Below are 19,327 nucleotides of genomic sequence, written 5' to 3'. Positions count from 1 at the left end.
ACCTAGGAGGGTTGTCGTGAAGACTGGTCCATGCCTAGGTGGCGTCCGAAGATGCTGGGGACAGGCGTGTCCCTGGCAAAGGCTCCCCAGGCTCCTTCTTTCCAAGTCAAAGCCCCAGCCCGAGCTGGGGAACCCTCTCTAACAACTGCCTCTCCACACCCACCACCCAGAGTCCCCCTGCTCCAGCCCTGTCTTCACCTGCCAGGGCGGGTGTCCCAGCCGAAGCACCGCCGTTCACCCCCACCACCCCACCCCGGGTGTGTAGTTAAGGGCTGTCTGTGAAGCTCTCAGGCTCCTTGGGATGAAAGGACCCGTCTGGCCCCTGTGCTTTTTCTCACAGCTCCCTAAGTCTCCAAGGAGGTGGCTGCAGTCAGAGGCTCACGGGGTCCCCGGCCCCGGGGGCACCGGTGGGTTCTCTGTCCTCTGCTGTCTCCCCAGGGTGTTCCGATTTCTTCATCTCGGCTCTCTGTTGAGCTGCAGAGGTTGGGCAACTACTGTGGGGCCGCAGGGCCGAGGGAAGGGCTTCTGCTTCACAAATTTATCTGCAGCCACTGCCGGAGAGAGGCCTTGGTCACCACCAAGCCCGGCCTTACCCTGGCTCTGGTCACTTCAGCTCTGGGCGTGGCCAGTCAGGAGGCTCCTGCACACAGACCTCCCATGGGGAGGCAGTGCTGTGCTGGGTCAGCGACCTTGACCTTTACCCCAATAAAATGAGGGCTAGAACAGTTCCTCCCTCGCAGAGATGCTGCAGGGATTAAATGAGGTAGTTCGTTTAAAGGGCCAGCCTTCAGTCAGTGCAAGCACCGTGGTTCTTTTCTGAGAGCCAGTGTCCACTGTAGCCCTGCGCTCACCCTGTGCACGGCGGGCAGTGAGTCTTCCTCCGATAGCCAAGGCCCGCGCCTTTCCTGCCTGGGCCTAGGGGACAGGGTATAAAGGTGCAGAAGTGCCCCGAGTTCACCTGATTTGCCTCTCCAGACAGGACTGCTGAGGGCCTGAAGGTCTGGCCTCACCTTCTTAAGGACCACTTTGTTTTCCTTTGCCCAGTTTAAGTGATTAGGTAGTTTAAGTCGGTCACCGTCTTCAAGGTCTTCTCCTTTCTGGAGAGAAGAATTAGACGCTGCCACTTTCTGGCCAGGAAGTGTGACCCAAGTGCATCAGAAAACTGGGCTTGGGGCGGGGTGGGGCGGGGGTTGTGGCCTGAGCCTCCCTCCCTCACTGCCGTCCTCAGGGATGGAAATGCACAGCTGGGCCTCCTCCTTTATCTTGTCCTGCCCAGTTCAGGGCAGAGCTTCGGGATGAGAGAAGGAAGGGGAGGGACCCCACACAGGAGCTCACTTCTCTTTTCCAAATCCCTGCCCCCTTCCCACCCCCCTCCTTTCCCACTATCAGAAGAAAGAACAAAGCTGCTAGAAATGGCCAACATCCTCTCCTCTCACTGCCTCCTCCTCTGCTCCTCTGCTCCATCCTCTCCTCTGCTGCCTCCGCCTCCGGCCTGTGGGAGGGAGTAGGGTGAGAGGCAGCAGGGTGGGAGCCACCACGTCCCTTTGCAAAACGCCTCCAGGCCCTTGTTTCAAAACCTCCAGAGCCACGCTTGCATATGATTTGCATGTGATTTACACATTAGTGAGATGGTTCCTCCAAAAGCTCCACTGAGTGGGAAGAAGCATCCTCAGCACGGGGCGTGTTTTGCCCCCGGCTTCTAGGTCTCCATGGTTTCCATCCGGGACATTCCTTCTCCGCTCCGTCATCCTGGCTGGGTCGTGTAGGTGAATCCTGCCATTGATCTGATTTGTGAAATGGGAGTAATAATCCCGTCCTCTGCGCGGGCTTATCGTGAGGATTTAAAATTGAGATGGTAGCTGCAAAGGCACTTCATAAACTGTGAGGAAGAGGTGGACGTTTCAGCTGTTACTTGTTTCTATTTTTTATTTCCTGTTTATTTTTCCTTTCCCCTTAACAGAGGCGCTGGGGAGTGAGCCCACGCCTCGTGCGCACCGAGCGCGGAGCACACGCTCTGCCACTGAGCTGCGGCCCCCACCCCTAGATGGTAATGTTACTAAGATTATTCGGTGAACAGCAGCCTGAGGGATAAAGCATTTTCCAAAGGTGACTGGGGAGAATCTGACTTACTGACTCAGTGTTGCGCTGAGTAAAGGCCCCCCCCCCCACCTCACAGTTTTCTAAGGTGCTGGAGGGCGGCACCCCTCTGCTGTCAGCAGGCCTGTCCCGGGCATAGGAAGTCCCTGCGGGGCAACGACTGCAGCGTGGTTACAAGTCCTGTGGGAAGTCAGCGGCGGGGGGGGGGGGGGGTAGCGGTGGGAAGCGTTGAGAAGGCTGTGCTATTCTTCGACTCTAGAATATTCCTGCAGGAAGGAATTTAGTGCTCAGTGGGGCCCAACCCCTCCATCTTACAGATGGAGAAACTGAGGTTCAGGGCGGGGTGTGGCTTGCTCAAGACTCCCGCAGGCTTGGGTTCGCAGTCTAGGTTGACCCCAAGAAAGTCAGAGGGACAGCGCTGTGGCCTGAAGCCCTGCTCGGTCACAGCACTGGGCTCTGGGGGGACAGTGGTGTTGGATCAGGAGCTGAACTGCCTCTCACCCCAGACGTTCCGTCACAGTCTGCAGAGAAGAGAGGCTCTCAGCCTCCCGGGAGCAGAAGGCAAACATACTTGGTTCAGGGGAGCCCTTGAGAAAGTGATAGGGTGGGGAAGAACGCGCCTTCCTCGTCTTTTGCCTCGAGCCTAGACTCCCAAGCTGCCAAGCTCTTAGAGAGCCCTGCTCGGTGCAGAAAATCAGGTCTCATGTCTTCTGGGCAGAGTCACGTGGGCCCCATGGACTAAAGGTCCTCCGAAAAGTCAGGCTTCTTTCCAACGAGGGGGCAAATGCAAACCCCAGCTTGTTCATGAGCCCCACCGGGGTCCAGGTAGGGAGTGGAGGGGGGCCAACAATGTCTTTGGAGGGAGAATGACATTTCGTTCTGGAGGGAGGACACCTGTTCTCAGGACCATTGGATTTAACTCACAAGTTCTTGTTCGCAGTCCACGACGAGTCCAGCCTGGAGCCGGGCACTTGGGGTGGAGGGGACCAACAGCATCTGAGATTCATTGGCCCCTGCTTGCTGGGGGTGTACGACTCCCACGTGGGAGTTGGAAGAGACAAGGCAGAAGCTGTGCTTGAGGCCACAGAAGAGATGCTTGGAAGGAATGGAGAGTCCGTGTGGAACCGCTGGGTTGGGGAGGGCGGCGTGGAGAAGGGAGCCCTACCTGAAGGGAGTCCTCTTGGGTTAGGAGGCGAGTTGGGGCGGGAGCATGTTAGGATGGAGAGCGGCTGGGCAGAGAAGGGAATGAGAAGAGGAACTGACCCTCTCCAGCCTCCTTGGTACTCAGGCTGTAAGCTAGACTCCAGTTTGAAGGGACAAGTGTCCCTGCCCTCACGGGCGGAGTGTTGTCCCTGGAAGGTGTGGCAAAGATGCTCCCGGGCTCCTGCTAACCCTAACTGCCGGGCTGTGCCTGGGTTTACGGGGACCCCTAGCGTGCAGGGCTAGCAGAAGAATGTCGTCCTGACGTGGACCCGAGCGTCCTGAGCCCAGCTGGCCTCCTGGGGCCTGATTTTGCAAAGCAGTCCCCACCTCAGGGTATGGATTCAGACTTGGCTGTGAATCTTCTCTCTGAGGCCATTAGTGACTGTGTGGCCTTGGCATTAGCTCTCCAAGCTGCAGTCTCCTCTTGTGTAAAATGAAGGTGATAATGAAGTCATTCCTTCCTTCAGGTGCCCTCTGGAGGCGCCATAGTGAGACAGAGGATGGGTGTGGGTGTGGGAGAGGGGCAGTCCCGGCGCTAATGGGAGACTGGACGCCCCAAGAGCATCCTACAAAGATCCCAGAGGGAGACGACCTGCGTTCTGGGATGAAGCACCCACCAGGAGCTGCATTTTCTAGACCACAGCCTCCTCATTTGTGAAGTGAAGGGCTTACATCCAACCAGCGATTCCCACTTTGCGGGAGGGCAGAGGGTCCTCAGTTACAGCATGGGGTCCTTAAAACCAGAGGCACGCTAGACGCTGCCTCTAGCCCAGATAAAGAAGTCACCTCACGCGCAGGCGCTGTGCTGTTTCTCTAGCACACGGCTGTAATTTTTATAATTAACATTTAAAGTGACTGCTGTTACTGCTGTAATTAAAAAAATACATTTAAAAAGGATTATTGAATGCATGTAGCTTTCTCTCAGCGTGTAGTTTTTCATTCACAGGCGCTAACAGTACAGTTACGGTGACTTGGAGGAATCCAGGAGCGCTTCTGAAGTTTTAAAGAGGCACAAGCTTGCAGAGTTTGGCCCCTGCGGGATCAGATGGGAGGCACACTCAGCATTCCCTGGACCGGCCCCTGCTCCATCCTGACCACGCAGCCCTCTCGCTGCCCAGCCTCAGTCCCCGGGGACAGAGAGCAGAGTCTGGGATGGGCTCTCCTGCAGCGGTGAAGACAAAGTGGCAGGGAGGACAGGTGAGAAGGGTAGGGTTACTTGAGGAAGGACAGCTTTCGTAGGAAAACCTGGGAAGGGCTGAGGATTCCACCCGTGTGCAGTCCTGCTGGAATCGGTGACCTGTCACTTCCCTGCGTTTGCCATTGTTTCCCGCCTCGCACATGCTTGCCGCATGTGGGCAGTGGGCGGGGCTGGAATGTCCTAGGGGCCCCGACACCCAGGCCCCACCTTTATCCGCCAGGAAAATGCTTTGTGTTGTTCTGTTTAACTTTTCGGGAGGTCACAGACCCATTAAGAATCTGATAAAGGTTACAGACTCTTGTTCCAGAAAAAAAAGGAGCCACACCTACACGTGTGATTTCCACACACTATTTCAGCGGGTCCACCGCCCCCTGAGGTCTCCGTGGACCTCCCTGGGCCTTCAGGGACCCGTGGGGAATCCTGCTCTCCTGTGGGCTGCTTTCAGTAAATTTAAATTTAACACAGCATTGTAAATCAGCTAATCAAAAAAAAAAAAAAAAAAAAAGAAAGAATGAAAAAAGAAAAGAAAAAAGTTCCAACAGAAAAAAGTTTAGATTTACCTTCTCTTTGTTTTCCACAGCTCTAAGCTCTGAAGTCCCACAGGGCTGTGAATGGGACCTCCAGGTGTCCCATTTCCCAAACTGCCCCTACAGGCTCCCTAGGCTTGGAAGACCGCTCAGACCCAGGCTGCAGGCCCTAAGGGCAGTATGACACCTGCAGCCCTCACCTGGGGGCCAGGCTCTCTGGGTGGCTGGTGCCAGGGGAGTGGAGCCAAGAAAGGGGCTTAGGAGCAGAGTCCAGCTGAGGGGCAAGAATCTCCCCATCTTAAAACCTGTGGGCCTGCAGCCCTGTGGTCCCTGACGTGAAAAGCAGGTCTCATTGCTGGGAAGGACCCCCAGCTCCCACCCACCTCCCAGTGCAGCTGTCCGTTCCCCTCTGGGTCCTGTGTGAAGACAGCTGCTCTGGGCTCTCCTGCCTGCCGGGACAGCCCACTCAGCCTGCTCAGTCAGTACTGCGAGGCCCCGAAGGAACCAGCCAAAAGCAGGGAGGGCTTTTTCCCATCACACAAGACAGCGCTCTGAATGGAAAAGCCCAGTGGCCATTTCCCAGCTTGGGCTCGAGCTCAGGGCATCCATCCTTAGACTCGGCTCATATGCATCCTGTGCCCTGGGATGACTGAGAGGGCAGGAGGTCTGGAGGGGCCAGGGGACACCAGCAGGTCCACCGGGGCAAGTCTGGGCTGCCAGGCCTGGCCAGGGAGCCACAGCTCCCACCAGGCAAGGAGATAAATTCCCCAAATACCAGGATGTTGGGCATATTTCAGAGAGTGAAATTCACTGCTGTAGCAGCCCTTCCTCTCCCCATACCCTGAATTCTGGATCCTGTCCTTTTCCTCCGCGATGAACTGTGCAAATGACTCGTTGCCTTCCACAGTCCTGCCCTGCTGGGGTCACGTCCCTCTCGGCTTTCCAGGACCCCAGACGTCTGGTTGTCTGGATACCCGTGCAAGTTACCTGTGCAAGCTGTGTAACAGTATGCGCACCTCGAAGGCAGACTGGCAGCGGAGGGCCCTATGCATTCAGCTCTGCCCACTTGACTATTTTATTCTTTGGTTTTAAAAATTAATTTATCCAGTAAATATTTATGGAACCCTAATTAGCTTAGGATGACAAGAGTATGGCAGGCATGGGGACGTGGAGATGTATTAGGATGTGGGAAGTATGAGTCAGTGAGATTTGGATTCTGCCTTCTAAGGACTTGCTGTCTCCTGGAGGAGATAAAATGCATAAATAAATACGAGGTTTAAAAATATACACATGTATAATCTAGCTTAGTGACTGTCACATAGTGGGTGATGTACGTTTCAGCTGGACACTGAAGGGAGGGTAAGCGCTGGAGGGAAGGCATTCTAGGTGGAAGGAGTGGTTGAAAGGAGATTCGGCAGCAGTGGCGGGGGCCCATGTGGAAGGGCAGTAAGTTCTATTGGGTCGGGGGTGGTGTTGAAGCTCAGTGGTCCTGGATTCAATCCCCAGTACCTCCATTCAAAAAAGGAAGCAAGCTCTGTTTGGCAGGAACACTGGGAAGGGAGCAGAAAGAGGAAGCTGGACAGCGAGGGTGGGCTTGGCCTGGAGGACCTTGAATGTCAAGCTTAAGAGCAGTTTGGGATTTTTAGGGACATCACTGAAGGTTTCTGAGCAGAGGAGCTCATGATGATCACAACTATATCTTAGATTCATGTGGTAGTTCTGTGGAAGCTAGCTTGGGGGAAAAAACTTTAAAAAAAAAAAAAAGAAAAGAAAAAGAAGAAGAGGAAGGATTGGGTGGCGGCCGTGGGGAGACTCATCTGGAGGAGACTCTGCAGAAGCCTTTCCCACCAAGCTGCTCTGGTCAGCGGCCGGAAGCCACCTGGCCTCTGGTTTCGCTGGTGCTGAGTATCAGGGTCTCTCCAGGGAACAGCAGACTCCGAGGTCCGACGAACCTTGGCTTGCATCATAGCTCTGCCACAGGGTAACGTCTCAGAGCTCTGCCCACCATGTGTGAGGTGGGGAACACTGTGTTCAGATTTGTTGTAAAGATTCAGTGAGATAAAGTCTATTAAAACACGAGTTAGCACAGAGGGACGGGGTGAGCAGTCAGTGGGAGGCTCCTGTGACCACTGTTACCACACGGCCCCCTGTGGGTGCGTGTGTAGCGCTCAAACTGTCTCCCTGATTAAATGGAGGGCAGGAAACCAGATGTGTGTGCATCCTCGGTGCTTCGCAGCGTCTTATACAAAGCAGGGGATCGGTGGATGGGAAGGAAATAGGCGACGTGATGGGTGAGCGATGGCACGCGAGCAAGCTGTTCACTGAACTTCAGAGACTCGGCCCGCCTGGCACGAGCGTGGGAATTTTCTTGCCTGAAGTGTTCCCTGTTCTCAGACAGACCGTCGCTCTAACTTGGCAGATACGGTGAGAGACCCTGAGGCTGCCGGAGGCCGGGGAGTCTGGGGATGGGTGTCTGTCCTCGAGACGGGACAGTCTCAGTTCCGGGCACTGTTTGGGTCTCCCTGGTCCTGGCAAGCATTTATGTGAAGTAGCCAAAGCTTCTGGGTCTTTTCCCTGTGGGCCTACATCACAAAAGCCCTCCTAAGACTGAGCTGTTCGCCTGCCTGGGCCCGGGGAGAGAACCGGGTTCGCAAGGAGGCAGTGTGAGCTAAGGGGCAGCACAGCGATGCTGTGGAGCCTGCATGCGGGCAGCAGGGGCTGAAAAGGGAGACGTAGGAACACAGGCCAGGAATCCTATCTTCCCGGCCCGTCCACATGTCGAGGTGATGGAAATAAGACTCTTTAGTCCCCGCTGTCGCTACAGGACGCCCTTGGTCCCCGACCTCGGGTAACATCAAGGCAGCAGAGTGAAATTTGACCAGATGGCTCCTTCCCTGGGAGACCAAGTGCACTGTGAGCCACCTGCCTGAGAGGCAACGTTTTGTTCCACTTAAAAAAAAAATGGTAAACATCTGAAAATAGAGTTTTTGAAGGAGAGTGACTCTCCAGGCATAATTATAGCCAGAGAGGGCCATTTGCCCCCTGCAAGCAGGAAGCTGGTTCTACATATAGTGGAACGCTGACCTTGCCTTGCTCAGGGCGTGTGCCGGCGCGGGGGATCCCATCCCAGAGACCCGGGGGGCCGGCGGCAGCCTGTGAGGAGGGGAGAGCGAAGGGGGTCAGCTTCACGCCTGATGCTCTGGATGGGAAAGAGCTCCTCTCAAACACGTGCAGGGATCAGGGGTGCATTGGAAAACATTTTAAAATGCCTTCGAGTGTTGCATGAGGAAGGGGTGAAGCTCGGGGTCTGGAGGACAAGGAGGGAGGCCAGGCTTGTGGGGAGGGCTCGGCGACAGCTCCCGTCTCAGGCCTGGGACCGGGCCTTGCAGCTCAGGTTCTGTTTCTCAGCCGAGGCCAGGCCCTTGAGTGTCGTTGGGCTCAGCCTGGCAATTTGGAGGCGGCAGTGGGGACGTCTGTAACAGAACAGGATGCTCTCGGGACAAAAGTTCTGGAAGAACCCCAGACGGAAGGCTGGCCCCCACGCCCCCGCCGGCCAGTCTCTAATGACCTTGGGGAATGTTCTGGACGTGCGTGGGCGCCTGCAGATTTACTTACCTGACAGTTGCCTTTACCTCCTGACCCCCGGGAGCAGGAGTGGGAAGTGTAAAGACTCCTGTCACATTGTGTGTGCTGTTTTCCATCATTCGGATTCACAGCCCCTTTTCCTGCCCCCTCGCCCCATTTTCAATTAGAGGGAAAAGGACGTGAAAAAAGTATAACTCCCAAAAACAAAGGTTTCTAGGAAATTTTGTCCGAAGCTCCTGGAGGGCTGCAGTGCGGCGTGAGTAGGGGAGAACCCCAGATTCCTGCAGCACCCCGCAGGGGGCTGAGCCTACTGTGCCCCCTTTAGAATTTGCGGAGACTTTTTCACCACTTCACAATTATACCAGAAAGGCATGCAGATTTGAAGATAATTACATTGTGCGGAAGCCCAACATATTTGGTAAGGATGCTCAAGCTGGGGGGAGTTCAGCTGAAACCGCAGTTTGTGGGTGAAATAGTAGCCAGGAGCTGGCAGCAGACTCACCGCAGAGTGAAGGGACGTTGTGGGCAAGAGGAAGATGAAGTCTGTCCCAGGCTCGGGACATGGAAAAGGACTCAGTGAAGCTCGGAGTCGTGTGTGCTCAGGGTTTAAAGTCCTCAGCAGCCCCAGGGTGTCTGAGGCATGACCGGTAAATAGAATCAGAGATTCCATTCAGCAAAAGCAGACAGGAAAACAAATCTCTCTTCTTTGTTTGTCCTGGTTGAAAACCAAACACGGTAGCCATCTGAAGAAATTCCAGAGTCGGGAGTGTTCAGGCAGAGAAGGGAGGGTAAAAAAAATGCAGCCAGCCTCTGACCACAGGGGAAGTCAGCCTCATGGTTCCTCAGGGGCCGTCGTCCAGACTGGGCTCTGGAATGTGCACTGATGTCCTTGAATCTCCCTGATTCCAGCCCGCAGGACACTTCCTGCTTAGCCTCTCGTATCAGCAGGCAAGGCTGAACGCTCCTGTCTGGGACCGAGTGGCTCGAACCCCTGTGTGTGTCACAGGTAGTTTTCAGCTGTGGTGGGAAAGCGTGGGGGTGAGGAGGAAGGACTAACTCCCGCTGTGGATTAGCATCTCGGGAGTGGGGGGGGGGGGCGCGGGGGGAAGAAGCGGGGCGAAGGCTCTGGAGGTCAAGTTTCGTGTCCCCCAGCTTTCATGCACCTTCTCGACACAAGACACATTCCAGCTGATCCACTAACAGCTTTAGGAAACTTGACCTTTTGTAAAAATGAAGAAACAAAAACTACAGCCCTACGTGCAGCTTGGAAGCTTTGGAACCATGGCACCACGATGAGGCAATCTGGGGAGAGCGCCTGACCAAACCAGAACTGAGAGGGGAAATTTTATGCCAGTAACACAAAAGGTTAGTGGGCTGGGTTGACTGTGGGCAAGATCTCACAGGATCTTAGATCCAGTGCATCTTCTAACAGCAGATTTCAATGAGGAGGGTTGTGTGTGCACCGCAGCCTGGTGCTTGACTTGGGGCAAAGACCTATGGCTTTTCTTTCCAGGGAGGTCCCATGAGAACTGATCAGTTCCTCCTCTCTCATCATCCACCTCCGGCCCCTCCTGGACCACCCTACCTAAGCAGTGCCCCATCTTCTGTTAAAAAAGTTAATCCTATCATTTAAGAACTTTTAAGGGTGACCTACTGTCTAATAAATCATGTGCACATTCCTTTGCCTGGTTATTTGAAATCCTGCCTCATTTAGCCCCACCCCAGCTCTCCACCAGCACGTTCCCACACATGCCCGCTCCTCTGGTCCGGGGGGCCTTCTCACTGTGCCCGGATAGCTCACTCATCCCTGCCTTTGCGTTTCAGTACCCAGGATTCTTCATTTTCAACCCTGAATCTTAATGTACTCTTTCCCTTTACCAATCCCCCAAAGGCCCTACCTTTGGAGATTTTGCCAACGATTTCAGTTTTCATGTCTCCCATCTCCAAGTACTTATTAAGTCACACACATATATATACATGCATACTCTGCCTCTCCAGCTACACTGTAGGCCACCATGAATGTGAGTTTTTTGTGGGTACAAGTAGGAGGAGGAGGTTGGAGGAAACCATATACTTCTTAAAATGGAACAAAGCAGGCATGTAGACCAATGGAATGAGAGCCTGGAAATCACTGATTTTTGACAAAGGTGCCAAGACCAGTCAATGGGGAAAGGGCGGTCTTTTCAACAAACTGGAGAACTGGATATCCCCACATGCAAAGGAATGAAACTGGACCCTCATCTTACACCATATACAAACGTTAACTCAGAATGGATCAAAGACCTAAACTGAAGAGCTAAAACTATAAAACTCTACGAAGAAAACAGAGAGGAAAATCTTTGTGACAATGATTTCTAAGATATGACTACAGAAGCACAAACAAAAGAAAAATAGGTAATTTCAACTTCATCAAAATTAAAAACTTTTCTGCACGAAAGGACACTATGAAGAGACTGAAAGAACAACCCACCGAAGGGGAGAAAATACTAGAAAATTCTACCTCTGATGAGGGACTAATGCCTAGAATATGAAAAGAACTCCTCTACCTTAAAGGAAGACAAACAAGCAAAACAAAACACAAAGAACATGATTCAAAAGTGGACAAATGACTTCAACAGATACTTAGCTCCAAAGAAGATGTACAAATGGCCAATAAGCAAATAAAAAGATACTCAACGTGATCAGTCATTAAGGAAATACAAATCAAAACCACAATGGGATACCACCTCTTTCCCATTAGGATGACTATTAGTAAAAAAAAAAAAAAAAAAAAATTTTTTTAAGCACTGGAAAAATTGGAAGCCCCCTGAGAATCAGAAGCTGGTCAGAATATAAAATGATGCAGCTGCTGTGGAAGAGTCCAGCAGTTCCTCAGAAAGTTAAACAGAGTTACCATATGGTCCAGCAATCCCATTGCCAGGTGTACACTCCGAAGAACTGAAAACAGGGACTCAGGTACTTGTAACCCAGTGTTCACAGCAACAGTATTCACCACAGCCCAAAGGTGGAGACAACCCAAGTTATCTGGTGACAGATGAACGGATAAAGTGCGGTCCATCCATACAATGGAATATTATTCAGCCTTAAAAAAGGAAGGAAATCCTGACCATGCTACAACAGGGATGAACCTTGAAAACATTATGCCCAGTGAAATGCCAGTCACAAAGGATAGGTACTGTATGATTCTCCTTAAATGAGGTACCTAAAACAAGCAAATTCAGAGAGGCAGGAAGTAGACTAGTGGATGTCAGGAGCTGGGGGTGTGGGAAGCGGGAGGCGACTGTTCAGTGGGTGTGGAATTTCTGTTCGAGATGATGAAAACATCCTGGAAATAGATAGTGGTGATAGTTGTACCATATTATGAACGTACTTCATGCCACTGAATTGACACTTAGGTATAGTTAAAAGAATGGTGAGTTTTGTAGTACAGATACTTTACCACCAAAGTTTTAAGAAAAAGAAATAGAACCAAATTCAGTCATGAGGAAACAATCAGATAAATCCAAATTGTGGGTCATTCTCAGAATGACTATCTGCACTCTTCAAAACTGTCAAGACTATGAAAAAGAAAAAAGGGGAATAGGGTCCTGTTCCAGATTAAAAGAGGCTTGAGAGACAGGACACCCAAACGCCATGACTAATCCTTGATTATATTTTAATTTAAAACAAAGAGACAAATATATGTATATACATGCATGACTGGGACATTATGCTGTACACCAGAAATTGACACATTGTAACTGACTGTACTTCAATTCACAAATAAATGAAACAAAAAAGAGAAAAGCTACAGAGGCCATGGTGCGGGCAGTCGGGGAAAGTGAACATGAATTGTATGTCAATGTTAAATGTCTTCAGAGTGCACGTGATACTGGGTTCTTTGGGAAAATACTTTTTTTCAGAGCATCTATGCTGAAGTACTCAGGGATGGTATCTGCACCGGACTTTCATGTGAAGGGGGAAATGTATGTCTATAGAAAGAGACTAAATATGGCAACATTGATGAATGTAGGTGAAGAGTTTAAGGACATTCATTGTACAAAGTGTTTTCCACTTTTCTGTATTGGAAAATTAGAAGTTAGAGGGGAAAATGGGATAGCCACTCAAATGCCCAGGGAAACACTGACTTTCTGTGAATCCGTGAGGGGAATGTGGCACTAGGTCATCCTGTCTTAATGAACTCACTCCCCAGTGGGGCTGACGTGCATTCTTTGGGGGTGAGAATGGATGCTCCTTACTGGGCCCTCCGCTCCCTTCCTGCTGCTTCTGGGCTCTCTCAGCACGTACCGTCCACGCCACCTGCCTCCACCACTGGAGGCCCTACCGTGTGGCCTTCCCGTGCGTATCAAGGTCTTAAGCCCCTCAGGCAGGGCCGTGTCTCACTTTTCTTAGACCCACCCTCCCCAGCATCGCCACCCCCATGCCTCGTGCAGAGCTGAGGCATAGTAAGAGCCTAGTCAACGTTCTTCTGTGCGTCGACTGTCGACCATGCCAATGCTGAGGCACGTGCGGGAGCGTAAGTGGTGGAGGCTAAGGCAGATTTACCCCAGCTGAGGTATTCATGTGCTGCTGGGAGGGGCCTTGCAGAAGGAATGTCAAGTGTGGGCTTTGACACCAGCTAATTCTCTGAGGCAGCCAGGTGTTGCTGATTTAGGTCGTGATTCGTGCGCAGGGGTGGGGTCAGAGAAGTACGGCCTTGGCAGAAGCTTGTGCCTGCCTCCCCACGGAGTGTCCCCAGCTGGGCCGACGGGGCAACCGCCCTCACAGCCCAGTGACTTCTTCCCAAGGAAGCAGGGCCAAAGGGCTGAGGACCTCAGAAAAGGGAGTTCTCAGTTCTCACTCTGGCTCCTGGAACAGAGTTGCTGGGTCTTGAGGGATCTGCACCGCCTGAGATTCAGGCCGAGCAGCTAGGCCCCTCCAGGAAGATGGAGGTGAGAAGGGGGCGCTGCCTCCATGCCTCCTGGGCTGCAGGAGACAGCCAGGCTGGCTGCATTCCTCCTCCTGCTGGGGCACCAGTGCTGCTGTGTTGCAGCTTGTCAAGGGAGTGCAGACTTGTCCTTCTTGTCTTGAGTAATTTTTCAGTGAGGCGGGAAGAACTTACGGGTAAATTTCCTCTCTATCCCAGCCAGGCCTTCCAGGAGGCAGGCCCTGGGCTCCACTGCTATATACAATCTGTTATTCCTATTAAATCAGTAGCATTGGCACTTAGTTTAAAATTCCACTGAATATTTTATTACATATCTTCTTGTCTTGGTCTCTGATTGTTTCATCTAAGCCCTGAATCCCTCCACAAAATTACAAGCTCCTTGGGGAACATATTCTGTGCTGCTTTGCCCCACATCCTGTTGGACACAATAAACAGTGGGTGCACAGTAAATACATGGAGACATGTAAATAGTCTATTGTATGTCCTTATTATGTAATACTAGGCAGTGGTTAAAAAAGCATGAGATGAGTCCGCATATTCTGACATGGAGAGATTTCCAGTTCATATTACTGTGTCAAAAAAAAAAAAAAAAGCAATCAGGCAGAGTATGAACCCCTGTATGCAGAAAGGACTAACAGAAGAAACAAGGGCTTTGTCAGAATATCTGGGGTAGACCCCCAGTCACAGACATTGTTATAACTCGTGGAGAACTCAGTGATTTCCTGTATTTTCCTTTCCAAAAGGACTTGTTGTTAGTGTTAAGTAAATAATATGTGTAAGGCAGTCAGCAGAGGACTTGCCACAATAATAATCAGGCTCATACGGCCCTTACGTGGGGCATCCATTGCTCTTAGTGCTTCACATGAATTAGTTCATTGCACTCTCAGAAGAGTCCTATAAGAAACTGAGGCACAGAGAGGTTCAGTAATTTGCCAGTTAGCACAGCATGGAAATGGAAGACCCAGGATGCAAGCCCAAGCAGCCGAGCTCCAGAGCCTGGATGCTTCACCACTATGAGGGAGGTGTCCCACAATGTGCCCCTCCCCACCCTTTCCTTCCTTCTCCGTCGTATGCCTCCGTGATGGCACTCAGAACCCTGTGAGACAATTAACTGAAAAGAAAAAAGAATCCTGTTTCCCTCCCTCACCTATGGCTTTATCTGTAGATTTGAAGGTTTGTGGTACCTGTAAGGAGCTACTGATGCCTTCCGGAAACTATGTGCGGGTTGTTACCGAGAGATCATGACATTCGCCACGACTGTGTTTAGTCATGTGATATACATAGATTCTGCGGCAGACTTTCCGCCTGAGGACGGTTTTAGCCCCGGCTGTGGATCCTACCGAGTAGAACGTGAGCTTGACAGACAAGGCCGATGATGGTCCAGGCACAGAGACCCCCACCTGATGGCAGGTGGGGGGTGGGTAGACCTGATAACTTTTTGAGGATCGTCGGCAGGCGTCAGATTTCTAGGACTCTGATTCTTGGCTCCTCCAAGCCCGGAGGCATGAAGACCAACGCTATGTAAAAGTGAGGCAGGAGGCTTTGCCCTAGGCCCAAGCCTCCAACAGAGTGTGTTGAGGACTGCACTGTGTTTAGTGCTCTCTAGCACACCTCAAATTTGCCAGCCCTATCATCACAACATGTACCCCCAGTTCATACGTGGAATGCTTGCCCTCTGGCAGCCAAATGCACTTGGAACTGGTGGTGACGACCTCATAAAGCAGGGAAGCTGAGCAGTTGGTCAGACGATTAACACGTTGTTGAGACGGCGGACTTGAGCATCATTTAATGAAAATATCCAGGCTACGCAGAATCAGGAGGTTCCAAACTCCGGGGGGCAGCTTAGGAACCATCTTAACCAAAGTCTTTATTTTACAAATGTGGAGACTGAGGCTTTAAGAAGGGTTCTGGCCTGAGAAAAGTGAAAGTGCAGTTTTTTGTTGTTGTTTTTAACACAGTACACCTGGAGGAACAGAACTGTGGGCTGCTCAGACCTCCCCCTCCATGGCTTCAGGGCCTTTAACTACAGCCATCAATTCATCTCAGGTGCCTGGTAACCTCTACTCCTCTCCATTTCTCTGTATTTTTTAAATTTTTAAATGTTGTGTTCATATTGTTTACTTGTATGGAAAAGGAGAACCATTCCCACCCCACCCCCTCCGTGGCGCCAATGCTGCAGACAGCTCCTAACTTCAGTACTGGATGAATGGGCGCGGTAGGTGGGAGATGGGGTAGGAGACACCTTGTGAGTTGTTTGCATACCCTTTGTCTAGGGACCTGAAGATACGAGTTCTCCAGGTGATTTTCTGGCTTTTCTCTTATGTAACTGTTTACAGGTGGAGTTACTTGGCAGTTTGCTTGTACTATTTTTAAATAATAAAAACCAGCCACTGCCTTACTGATGTCTCATCAGAACAAAAACCCTGGCTTCCACTTAGGATGTCTCTGCTTTACAAACCTGCCACTTACACTTTCCCAAACAGTCCTACCCTCTCACCAAGCAGAGGTTTCTCCGGGGATGTGAGCTGTGTCTGTTCGGTGGGGACATGCAGGATAGGACCTGGGAGACTGTTGTCCTTTGCAAGCCCTCTGAGCACGGGAGGCTGATGGCACTGAAGCTCCCTATGTCTCACTTTCCCTTTCTCAGACTCATAATGTTTATGCCTGATTTGCAGGTGAGTTCCGATTGGAGACGCTGTGGAGAAATGCAATGCCTCCTTCATTCTCTGTAAGGTCAAGGAGTGGGGAAGGGGCTCAAGGATGAGTCGAGGAATGTGCCCCAAGTCAGGATGCTTCCTGGAGAAGCCAGGAAGGAATTCCAGATCACTAGCTTTGATTACATCCCTGTGCCAAACAAACAGGCTCTAGGGAAAAATCTTTTCTAATAATGCCCTAGAGCTGCGGTTATTTCCTGGCCTGGCCCCCCAAATATCTTTGGAGACAACGTGGCTCCAGGGTACAATCTGGCGTGGTCCCGGCGCTGACTCACCCAGAGGGCACTGCAGGGGGAGGAGAGCACAACGTGGGAGTCAGACAGCAGGAGCCGCCTGCTGCCAATCCCAGCTGGACCGCTCCCTAGCTGGACATTCAGCAAACTGAGTTCCCCGAACTGCATGTTTTCTCATCTGTTAAGTGGGGGCTGGTGATGCTCACGGCGTGGCCCTGAAACAGCAGGAAAACAAACCACGCACAAAGCCTGCCTGATGCACAGGAAGGGCTCGAAGAGCGGTGTCTGTGGCCATAGCCACGCCAGGGAAGCCCGGGGAACGTCAGCAGGAAGCCAAGGACTCGGGCGGCTCCGCCCACGGTCTGCGCCCGCTCCGCCCCTCTGCCCTCGGCCGAGCCCCCGGGTGAGGAAGGGGTGTTCGGCGCTAGAAAGGGCAGAACGGGCCTCGGCCTTTGGCGGGGGAAGGAAGCGATAAAGCCACGTAACAAAAGCTCAAGGCCAAGCCCACCGCCTGCCCAGCCCCGGCCCGCGGCTTCCTCTCCGCCCGCTCGGCCGAGTCAGCTGACCTCGCTTTTGCTGTCCCGACCCGCCGGAGTGGTCCGGCGGGACTCCTCGCAGCCAATCGGCGGCGGCGCGGCCTCCTCGGCGTCCTCGCAGCCAATCGGCGGTGGCGGGGCCTCCTCGCAGCCAATCGGCGGCGGCGCGGCGCGCAGTGTGTTGTCCCGGCGCCGCCGGCCTCTCACGGCGCGTGGGGAGGGAAAGGCCGGCTTTCGCCGACACTTCGGCGTGAAGAACGCTCTCGTCTCCACGGGAGCCTCTTCCAGCGGCCGCCTTGGGCCGAGTCTGTTCTGGAGCCTTCAGAGCGTCCCCCAGGGGCTGCCCCGGCGCGGGAAGCCGCGCGCCTTCTCCTCCCTCCAGAGCCAGCGACCCCGGCCAACCCCAGCGACCACCCTGTCTGCCCTCCGACGGGCAGTTGCAGCGCGTCGCAGCCCCGCAGCCCCGCGGCCCGCGCTGGGGGCGGGCTTCGCGAGTACGTGCTGGAAGAAATGTGTGCAGCTTCAGAGGTCCAGCCCGCGGGCGCAGGTGCGGCTGCACGGCCCAGAACTGGGGACCCCTTGGTCTGCGCTGCTGTGTGCCTGGGACTTGACCTCCGGCCTCTGACTTGATCCTCACAAGAACGCTGTAGGGACGTATGTTCACGGCCTGCAAACGAGGAACCAAGGTGCCCAGACTAACAGTTTTAAGCTTTCTCTAAGTGACGGGGTTCACACCAGGATACCATGTAGGGTCCAGACTCAAACCCCCATGGCCCCCTTGTTTGCCGTGGGGAGCAGACAGCAAGGACCATAGATTTAAGTCTACTTGGGAGATCATTGCTCCCTAGAGCAGAGTTGAGGGCCCATCCAGGTCCTCTCACACTGCAGGAGCAGTCAGTTCACTGTTTAAAATTGGAACCACGTTGCCACTTTTGAGGGGGAAATTTGAGTGACCAGCTCATCTTTCAACTCGTAGATTAGCTAGCACTTTCCTTGACCCCAGAAGCCTGGGTCAGCTGCCTCCTTAGCACCTCTACATCCTTTTCTTGGTAGACCTTATCACACCACCTACTGCAATCGCCCCTTTCCTTCTCTCCCTTTGCAGATAGAGGGAAGCTACCTGAGTGCAGAAAAGGCATCTTGACAGTAGCCTGGGCATTGAGCTGGAATGCCGTGGTCTAGCTCCCTGGATGCCAGCATTCCCTAGGAACTCCAATGGAAAACCACTGAACTAGAGTTTGGAAGTTAAAAGTAAGTCAAGAGGGGGTGGGGAGAGTATAGTCACGAGGTCCTGGATTCCCCAATTACCTCCTCTAAAAATATATATAAATAAGTAAATAAACCTGATTACCTCCCTCCCCCACAAAAAAAGAAACTAAAAAAAAAATTTTTTTAAAGTAAGTCAAGAGGAGAAACGAGACAACTATAAAACTTTGATCTTTAATAATAAGACTTAATAATGACCTTCAGTGATGATTATGACAGTAACCAAAATGTCTGTCATTTATTGCACGTGTTTTAGGTAACAGCATGGCTGTAAGAGCTTTAGCGTAGTGCCCCTGGAATGTAAATGTGCATTTGGATCACATGGGAACTTGTTAATTCTGACTCAGCACATCTGGGGTGGGGCCTGAGATTCTACATTTTCTAACAAGCTTGCAGGTGATGGTTCATGAATCATACACTATGTATTAGCTTATCTTCTTAAAAACCCTCTGAAGTAGGTATCACTATTATTCCTACTTTACATACAAAGAAACGAAGAGGTTAAGCGCCTGTGAACTTAGGTCAAGATGAATAAACTTCAGGGCACTGATGCGAGGGAGGGGAGAGTGGTGTGAGCACTTAGAGCTGCAGAAGGAGAAACAAAATTCTAGGCGGAGGAGACAGTAGTTCCAAAAGCCCAGCAGGCAGGGGACGTGGACTGGGGCTGTCTGCATGGAGGGCCGTCTCATCCGTAAGCACCATGTGCCTGGTGCATAAGAGCTTTCCAAAGGCCCCAAATATTTGAGGCTTGAAAAAAATACATTGGCCCCTACGTATGAAAATTGAATATTTAAATGAATCATCTCCATGTTCAAATTGTTAAAAATCCTTTCACGTTTTTTACATGAAAAATTCATATGCAGTGAATGATCTGGGTGTATCTTAGTACATTTGGGGAAAAAAAAATGGGGTAGGACCTCCCAAGCCTGGGGCCTGCTAAGGGTTGGATAGGCCCTGGCCACACTGGGTTTTGATATAATCCCGAGGGTGGCTGCGAACAACTGATAAAAGCAGGAAAGTGTTCTCTGTGGCTCCGGTGAG

The 19,327-nt window shown here is 52.1% G+C and overlaps 1 long non-coding RNA gene across 5 annotated transcripts in view; it reads left to right on the top strand.

Annotated features, from left to right (window-relative positions):
• LOC105102934 (uncharacterized) overlaps positions 1-19,327 on the top strand; it is a 78,656-nt gene that overhangs the window by 26,644 nt on the left and 32,685 nt on the right. The window contains exon 4 of one of the 5 annotated variants that reach the window (XR_004134142.2): positions 18,126-18,271. The exons of 2 other annotated variants lie outside the window; for them this stretch is intronic. This is a non-coding gene — a long non-coding RNA (uncharacterized LOC105102934). Of the gene's footprint in view, positions 1-4,246; positions 4,928-18,125; positions 18,364-19,327 lie in introns of those variants that run through there. 2 more of the 5 variants (XR_010377767.1, XR_010377769.1) reach the window with 2 other exon arrangements.

Source organism: Camelus dromedarius, chromosome 25 (genome assembly GCF_036321535.1).
Source record: "Camelus dromedarius isolate mCamDro1 chromosome 25, mCamDro1.pat, whole genome shotgun sequence".
In the NCBI taxonomy this organism is placed as follows: Eukaryota; Metazoa; Chordata; class Mammalia; order Artiodactyla; family Camelidae; genus Camelus; species Camelus dromedarius.
This window is presented reverse-complemented; position numbering and strand designations above follow the sequence as displayed.